Raw genomic sequence first — 10,569 nt, forward strand, 5'->3', positions numbered from 1 at the left:
GTTGATGGGCCGAATCGTGCATTGCATCAGGGGTCCAGATAATTTGGTTCGTGTTGTTGATGTGCAAACCCCAAAAGGAGTAATACGCCGTCCAATCCACAAACTCGCACTATTACCAATTGAAAATCCTTTCAAGGGGGGCGGGATGTTAGAGCGGTTAAAGTCAAATTGTTAATATTGTAGGATTCTGTAGAATTATTAATTGATGTGTTATATGATTTATATATTATAATTTATTATATTTTAATCTATTGTAAATCATATTGTATAATTAAATTATTATAATTAATATATTATATAATTCATATATATATATAATATTTTATATGGTTAATATATGGTTAATTAATTTACCTAACTAACCCTGTATAAGATGTAATCAAACCAACGGTTCTAAGTCTTGTTTTATTGCCTTTTGTTTTTTGCGCTCGAGATGAGCAAATTTTATTGTTATATTTTTTGGCTGCAAGTAAACTCCGTTGGTTTGATTCTGTCTCTTGTTTTTCGATCGCGAACGTGTCAACACACGGGTACACATAAAAAAGTGATTAAACAATCAATAACCGAAATTGTATAAATTCAATTGTATAAATTAAATGAAACCAAAACCCAATTCTAAAAACGTTTATAATTTACATTGTGTTAAAGAAATTGAAATAAAGATCATAAAACCCAATTATAAAAACGCTTATAATTTACAGTGTTTTTGTCTTGGTATAATAAACATAATATACCAGAATTTATATTCTGAATGAAGGAAATTTGGATCGTAATTAAATTTTAACAAGGAGTTGAGAAATACAACTCTGTAATTGTAATCCAATGTCAACCTATGTTCCACATGAGGTTGACAAGAATGAAAATGCAAGAGGAGACGAAAAGAATTTGATTGAGCAGAAAAAGTAAAAAGATTTTAGAAAGGTTGTTGGCAAAGTATATATAAGTGAAGATTTAAAAAATTAAGCAAATTGTAACTTAATATTATAAATAAAAAAAGTAAAAATAATTGTCTATAGTAACGACAAGTCCTTAAAACTGGACGAACTTCTTTCAAAATTTAATAAATTTCGCGTGACCAAAATGACTGAAAACACTGACATAATTACGAGACTGATTGCTGCTAACACAGTTAGCCTTCAGGCAGAAATTAATACTTTAAAAAGTCAATTACTAGCCTTGACGAATACAAACGTAGTTACTGAATACAAAACGCAGACAATTGACGATAACATAAAATGCGATGAATCTTTAGGCATAATCAAATCTTTACCCGAATTCTCTGGTAAAAATAATCTGTATGTAAGTTGGCGCGAGGCCGCCAATAATTCTATTCACCTTTACACTAAAGGAAGTAAGAGATACTTCGCAGCTCTTACGATTCTTCGTAATAAAATTATTCAGGATGCCAATGACGTTTTGACAAGCCATGGCACAGTTCTAAACTTTGACGCTATTATTAGTCGTCTAGATTTCGCTTATGCAGACAAGCGACCCATACATATTCTTGAACAAGAATTGAGTGTACTACGACAAGGAAGTCGTTCAATTATAGATTATTACAATTTAGTGAATCAAAAATTGACACTCTTAATAAACAAAACCATCATGTCGCATGGTACAAACAATAATATAACTAAGATTATAAATGATCAAAATCGTCAAAACGCTCTTCGAGTGTTTATCACGGGGCTGAATGCTCCATTATCCAATATTCTGTTCTCACTCTCTCCAGAGGACCTACCTAATGCCTTGGCAAAAGCCCAAGAATTAGATTCAAATAATATGAGAGCAAACTTCGCTCTGCAATTCAGCAGAAATAATGCTCATGATTACCTTAATAATAATAGGAATAATTTACGATTTCCTATCAATAACAATTTTAATAACAATAGATTCTTTAATCAAAAAAGAACATTTAATAAACCTGAACCAATGGAAGTCGATGACTCCAATCAATTTAAGCAAAATGATTATAACCAAAATAAAAAATATAATCAAAATCAAAGAGGTTTTTCACAAAATAATAATTTTAATAGAAATTATAATAATCGAAATAAAAATGTTCAAGGTGGACAATTTTATAATCCACGAAACAATTTTATAAAAAGAGAAATGGACAATAAAGTAAACAGTGGACAGCCTCCAGTTAAACATCAGAGGGTCAATAACATAAACGAGCGTGCTTTTTTAGACAAAGCCACGACCTCCCATATGTCTTCGCGACCACAACAAAGTCCAAAAGAAGATTAAAAATTCTAATTGATACAGGCGCAACAAGTTGTTATTGTTCGCCAAACATATTTAAAGTTAGGAAAAAATTAGTTATAAAAAAAAGAATTAGGACCATTAACGGTCACACAATAATAACCCATTTTTCTGAATTTATTATATTTAATATAAAAGAAAGATTTTATGAAATAAATGGACTCGATGCAGACTTATTAATAGGCTATAACTTTCTAAAATTAAATTTCGAGAAAGAAATATTAATATATAAAAATGAGGGATATAAAATAAATCCCTGCGAAGAAAGTATTAATAACAAATATATTACCTTGGGAAACAATCCTAAGGCGCCAGCCGAAGAAATTTCCGGCAGATTTGAAAAAAATAATAATATAAAAAATGAATATATTACCTTGGGAAAAAATCCTAAGGCGCCAGCCGAAGAATTTACCGGCAATATTTCTGATAAGAAATATAAATCAATAAATACCCTAAAAGGAGAAATAATAAATCAAATAAAAAAAATACACAATAATATAAATTTAAACATTCCTTTTAGAACGGATGTAAAAGCGAAAATCCGCACAATTGTTGAAACTCCTATATGGAGTAAACAATATCCATATCCACTATCTGTGAATGACTTTATAAATGTTGAAATTAAAAAAATGCTAAAAGACGGTATAATTCGTCAAAGTAAGAGTCCATACAACTCACCTGTTTGGGTTGTACCAAAAAAAGGAGTAGAAAGAAATGGAACACCAAAACTAAGAATGGTGATTGACTTCAAGAAGTTAAATGAACAAACAATTTCGGATAGGTATCCAATACCTGATACCAATGTTATTCTTTCCAATTTAGGAAAAGCATCATATTTCTCTACAATAGACTTGGAATCGGGATTCCATCAAATTTTAATGAAAGAAGAAGACATTGAGAAAACAGCTTTCTCAATAAATAATGGTAAATACGAATATTTAAGACTACCATTTGGGTTAAAAAATGCTCCTAGCATTTTTCAAAGAGCAATGGATGATATTTTACGAGAATATATCGAAAAAATTTGTCATGTCTATATAGACGACATTATAGTATATTCAAATTCCTTAGAGGATCATGAGATTCATTTACAAAAAATAATAAAAACCCTAAAAGATGCCAACTTATTTAATGCGTGTGGCAAAAATGTTATAAAAAATGGTGTTCATAAAGCAATTTCTCTTAGTTTTGATCGAAGTAGGCAGAGTTTCCATAATTAAACAGGTACTCTCTGTTTACTGTTAAGGAAGCTCTAGTTCAATTATACATCGCGCTTTCAGTTAAAAAAAATATCATAATTTATAATAATAATAAACAATAATTTTAAAAATAAAAATTTTAATTTTTATAAATTTATAGTTATTATAAATTTAATAATTTTTAAAAAAAGTAATCAAATTTTGTATTATTGGCACCGTAAGTACTTAATTTTACTTATATACAGTTTGTCAACATTGTGTTAAAACGATTTAATTTTGAAATAAAAAATAAATTAAAATGTTTACAAATTAATTTAACAGTGGTTACCTTATCACTTTCTTTTTTAAAAACAACCATATATTTTCTACCGTATTTAAATCCGGACTTTGTGCAGGGGTGTCTGTAACTTTTGAACAATAATAAAGCGTAAAGTGAATTTTAATTTTGTTGGATTATATTATCGTATGGCGCATATGTTAATCCCTCAGACATTACGTCAATTAAGAAGTTTTTTAGGAATGACAGGTTATTATAGAAAATTTGTAAAAGACTACACGCGTCAATAACTAAACCACTTACTAAATACTTATATGGTGAAAATGGAAAAATTTCACAACACATGACAAAAAAAATAAAAATCAATTTAAATGAAGATGCAATTAATGCAGCAGTTAAATTGAAAAACTTATTATCAAACGAAGTAGAACTGGCACAACCAGATTTCAATAAAAAATTTATTCTCACTACCGATGCTTCTAATATAGCAATCGGCGCAGTATTAAGCCAAGAAGGCAAACCAATCACATTTATTTCTAAAACATTAAATTCTATAGAGCAAAATTATGCCACTAATGAAAAAGAGCTTTACGCTATAGTATGGTCTTTAAAGACATTAAGAAATTATCTTTACGGAGTTTCCGATTTGGAAATACATACCGATCATCAACCCTTAACTTTTGCGGTATCTACCCGCAACCCCAATGCTAAAATGAAAAGATGGCACTCATTTATTGAGGAATTTGCCCCAAAAATAATTTATAAACCAGGAGCTACCAATGTAGTAGCTGATGCCCTTTCAAGGCAACACTTAAATCACATTTCGGAAGAATCTTCCTCTATAAATACTCAGCACTCAGCTGAAAGTAGTGATAACAACATCATTCAAGAAACAATGAAACCCCTTAATCAATTTAAACAACAAATTCTATTGAGCGAAGCCTCATTTACTATCCATGAATCAAAAACGACATTTGGAAGAATTAGACATATTATTGAGTATGATACTCCTGAAAATTTACTTACTATATTAAAAGATTATTTACAACAGAAAATAACAACAGCAATTCATTGTACCATAGAGGATCTTTATGAAATTAAAAACATGTTACTAAACAATTTCAATACTAAATTCGTATATACAAAACTATTTCCAATTGATTTAGTCAATCTTGATGATCAGGCAGCCATAGTAGAACAAACTAATATTCGCGCACACCGCAATTATAAGGAAAATGTGAAACAAATTCAAGGCAATTATTATTGGCCTAAAATGAATGATCATTTCAAACAATTTGTTAGAAATTGTGAAATTTGTATATCAATTTGTAATAAGAACAAATACGACAGGCATCCGCAAAAAGCACCAATTGACGAGGCTCCAATTCCTAAGAAAAAGGGGGAGCAGATTCATATAGACATTTTTTTCGCCCAAAAATTAAAATTTCTCACATGCGTTGACGCATACTCGAAATATTTAGTAGTCAAACTAATTGACGACAAAAGTAAACTTGATGAAAAACTATTAGAAATTTTGCAAAACTTTCCTGATATTAAGAAAATAACTTTAGATAATGAGCCAGGTTTTATAACAGCTCAATTTAAATCTTTAATGCAAAGATTAAACATTCAGGTATATTACTGCGACCCAAGGCATAGCACTACTAATTGTCAGATTGAAAGGGTTCATTCTACAATAATAGAAATTACAAGATGCATTAAGCAAGAATATAATTTAATAAGTGACGTTGAATCTATCTTCAGAGCTGTTCAACAGTACCACAAGACAATACATTCTGTCACAAATAAAAAACCAATTGATATATTTCTCAATAAAATAAATCATGATAATAACGAAATGAATTTAAAAAATGCTCAAAGCAAAATGATTAAAAGGAACAATATTAATAAACCCCTAAAAACATATAAACAAAATGATCTAATATATGAGAAAATAATAGGTGAAAGAAATAAGCTTCAACCAAAATTTAGAAAACAAAAAGTTAAAGAGGACTTAGGAAACAGGATAAGAATTTTTAAGAATAATAGAATAATTCATAAAGATAATATTAAAACGTAACATAGTTTTCAGACAATGGAAATTTTTATCTTAATAACATTATTAACCAAATTGGTTACAACGAATATCATAGACTATACACGTGAAGACTATGTATTAATCGAAAACGATAAAGCAGCAATCTATGATGACTTTGGTGAAATTTACCATATAACTAACTTAACATATTATGATCAAATAATACAACAATTTCAACACGCATTAGATACGGAAATGAACTTCGTTAACAGTGATAATAAAATTAACTATGTCGACATTGACACGGATATTCATATGTATAATCAGAATACTTTTTACACAATTACAAAAAATAAAAATTCACAGAAATAAACGTGGTATTAATGAAATAGGAACCTTATGGAAGTGGATAGCAGGTTCACCTGATCACGATGACTTTATAAAAATAACAAATAAAATAGAGGAACTGGTACAAAACAACAACCAACAATTCATTACAAACTCGAAGATTTTAAAAGCAATAACTGAACTGAATACAGTCATAAAGAACTTGAACAGTAATACCCAATTTTTTAGAATGACAAAACAACAAAATAAACTATAACTTTAGCAAAAATGGGTATTCTCAACACAGCAATTCTGAACTTAAAAGAAATTCAGGATATTACGAAACATGAACATGACACCGTTACTATAACTGACAATGGATACCTCACAATTTAAAATTTTACAAAACAATGATCTAATTGTAGTATATATCAAATATCCAATTATTAAACAAAATTGTAAGAAATATAAAGCCAGAGCCATAAGTAAAGAAGATGGAAAATTATTAATAGATAAAGAAATCGCAAAATGCAATGATAAATATTTAAATATAAAAAATTGTAAAATAGAAATAAGTAACACATTTTGTCAATCTATTAATGAAAAATCCTGTTTCACGAATTTATTAAATAATGAAAAATCTAAATGTAAAAAAATAAGAGAAAGAAATAAAGAATTGGAAATTATTAAAGACGGAGCTATATTGATCTCCGGAAAGAATGTTGTAAATAATAAAAACCTAAACGGTACATATTTAATAACCTTTGTTAATCATACTATCATTAATAATCAAACTTATATTAATCAAGAATCCATAATATGGAATTATGTAAAAAATATTAAACCAGTAAATTATGAAATATCTGAATATATAGAATCCGAAAATAAAGATTTAAAATTTGAAAATATTAAATTGCTAGATTTGTATAAAAATAAAATAGAAAGACATCCAACAATGTCAATTATTATTGGATTAGTCATAAGCACGTTAATTATATTCATATTATTCAAAATTATTTCGAAAATTAAAAAGTATAAAAGAAAAATTAATAATAATAATAATAATGAAGAGCTATTCATAGAACTGAACTCTAGAATACAAACATTGACTGAAGCGGGATGCTTCAATCAAGAAAGAGGGGAGTTAAAACCCTAAATTAACATAACGGCACTGAGCCACTGTTTAATACTTTTGTATCTTCAGAATGCGTACTTAGATATTACGCATCAAAATATCTTTATATAAACATTCAGGCTTAATGCCCATACTTCATCTGACAGCAATGCTGCAAAGGAAAACAAAATTGTTTTCTTTAAAAATGTAACTCATTTGAGATATTTGATTGATGGATATAAACATCATCTTCCGGCTATTGACGCCGAAGCTAAAGACGCTGACGAGGTGCTTTACCAAATAGAAGCTCCAATTCTATTGGTTGGAGAAAAAGACGCTTCCAGAAAATTCTCAGGAATTTTAGAAGCTGTGCTCTAATTGGATAAAACCCAATTTCATAATCTAAATAATAACTTGAGTTATTGAAGAATAAAACTTCAAGAGTCAGTCTAGTTTCGAGCATTCAAGAAGTTAAGCGTTAAATCTGACCTATTCGGAAAACTAAATTTATAACATGTAATTCATATATATATTTAATATAATAAATAAATATTTTATTAAAAATAAAAACTCGTGTTCAAAAAAATTAATTTGCACGCACGTTGTTCTAATTTTTGATCCATTATCCATTATAAAAATCGCCACAATACTATTATTTCTATTACTTTTATTATTGTCATTATTGTCGATAGGTAAAACCAGAAATAAACTTTTTAATTTTTTTACTTTCATAAACCATGTTTCTTCGGTTCTAATTTTGCAGTTCAATTTCAAATTTATATCCAAATTTGTTAATAAAAATGGAAAATAAAAAAACGGATGACCACAAAACAAAGTATGTTAAAGTGAATTAATAAACAAATGCTAAAATAATTTATTTATTTCTAATTCAAAAAGGCGATCAGTGTTTCCTGCCACGTTGGATGAATTTATAGAAAATACAAATATAATCAAAGTCGTGGAAGAGTATATTAAAAACAAGCACCACGCTTTTAAAAAAGAGTCCAACCCAGAAGCCAAAAGTTATGAAATAATGATGAGGGCTAAAAATATCTAAAAACATTTTAGCAAGGCCGCATCGTAGGCAAGTTAAAACCCTAAATTAACATAACGGCACTGAACCACTGTTTAATACTTTTGTATCTTCAGAATGCGTACTTAGATATTACGCATCAAAATATCTTTATATAAACATTCAGGCTTAATGCCCATACTTCATCTGACAGCAATGCTGCAAAGGAAAACAAAATTGTTTTCTTTAAAAATGTAACTCATTTGAGATATTTGATTGATGGATATAAACATCATCTTCCGGCTATTGACGCCGAAGCTAAAGACGCTGACGAGGTGCTTTACCAAATAGAAGCTCCAATTCTATTGGTTGGAGAAAAAGACGCTTCTAGAAAATTCTCAGGAATTTTAGAAGCTGTGCTCTAATTGGATAAAACCCAATTTCATAATCTAAATAATAACTTGAGTTATTGAAGAATAAAACTTCAAGAGTCAGTCTAGTTCGAGCATTCAAGAAGTTAAGCCTTAAATCTGACCTATTCGGAAAACTAAATTTATAACATGTAATTCATATATATATTTAATATAATAAATAAATATTTTATTAAAAATAAAAACTCGTGTTCAAAAAAATTAATTTGCACGCACGTTGTTCTAATTTTTGATCCATTATCCATTATAAAAATCGCCACAATACTATTATTTCTATTACTTTTATTATTGTCATTATTGTCGGTAGGTAAAACCAGAAATAAACTTTTTAATTTTTTTACTTTCATAAACCATGTTTGTTCGGTTCTAATTTTGCAGTTCAATTTCAAATTTATATCCAAATTTGTTAATAAAAATGGAACATAAAAAAACGGATGACCACAAAACAAAGTATGTTAAAGTGAATTAATAAATAAATGCTAAAATAATTTATTTATTTCTGATTCAAAAAGGCGATCAGTGTTTCCTGCCACGTTCGATGAATTTATAGAAAATACTAACGTAATCAAAGTCGTGGAAGAGTATATTAAAAACAAGCACCCAACGCTTTTAAAAGAAGTCCAAACCAGAAGCCAAAGTTATGAAATAATGATGAGGGCTAAAAATATCTAAAAAACATTTTACAAAAGGCCGCATCGTAGGCAAGTTAAAACCCTAAATTAACATAACGGCACTGAACCACTGTTTAATACTTTTGTATCTTCAGAATGCGTACTTAGATATTACGCATCAAAATATCTTTATATAAACATTCAGGCTTAATGCCCATACTTCATCTGACAGCAATGCTGCAAAGGAAAACAAAATTGTTTTCTTTAAAAATGTAACTCATTTGAGATATTTGATTGATGGATATAAACATCATCTTCCGGCTATTGACGCCGAAGCTAAAGACGCTGACGAGGTGCTTTACCAAATAGAAGCTCCAATTCTATTGGTTGGAGAAAAAGACGCTTCTAGAAAATTCTCAGGAATTTTAGAAGCTGTGCTCTAATTGGATAAAACCCAATTTCATAATCTAAATAATAACTTGAGTTATTGAAGAATAAAACTTCAAGAGTCAGTCTAGTTCGAGCATTCAAGAAGTTAAGCCTTAAATCTGACCTATTCGGAAAACTAAATTTATAACATGTAATTCATATATATATTTAATATAATAAATAAATATTTTATTAAAAATAAAAACTCGTGTTCAAAAAAATTAATTTGCACGCACGTTGTTCTAATTTTTGATCCATTATCCATTATAAAAATCGCCACAATACTATTATTTCTATTACTTTTATTATTGTCATTATTGTCGGTAGGTAAAACCAGAAATAAACTTTTTAATTTTTTTACTTTCATAAACCATGTTTGTTCGGTTCTAATTTTGCAGTTCAATTTCAAATTTATATCCAAATTTGTTAATAAAAATGGAACATAAAAAAACGGATGACCACAAAACAAAGTATGTTAAAGTGAATTAATAAATAAATGCTAAAATAATTTATTTATTTCTGATTCAAAAAGGCGATCAGTGTTTCCTGCCACGTTCGATGAATTTATAGAAAATACTAACGTAATCAAAGTCGTGGAAGAGTATATTAAAAACAAGCACCCAACGCTTTTAAAAGAAGTCCAAACCAGAAGCCAAAGTTATGAAATAATGATGAGGGCTAAAAATATCTAAAAAACATTTTACAAAAGGCCGCATCGTAGGCAAGTTAAAACCCTAAATTAACATAACGGCACTGAGCCACTGTTTAATACTTTTGTATCTTCAGAATGCGTACTTAGATATTACGCATCAAAATATCTTTATATAAACATTCAGGCTTAATGTCCATACTTCATCTGACAGCAA

The sequence above is a fragment of the Teleopsis dalmanni genome, chromosome 2, assembly GCF_002237135.1.
Source record: "Teleopsis dalmanni isolate 2A chromosome 2, ASM223713v2, whole genome shotgun sequence".
NCBI classification, from domain to species: Eukaryota; Metazoa; Arthropoda; class Insecta; order Diptera; family Diopsidae; genus Teleopsis; species Teleopsis dalmanni.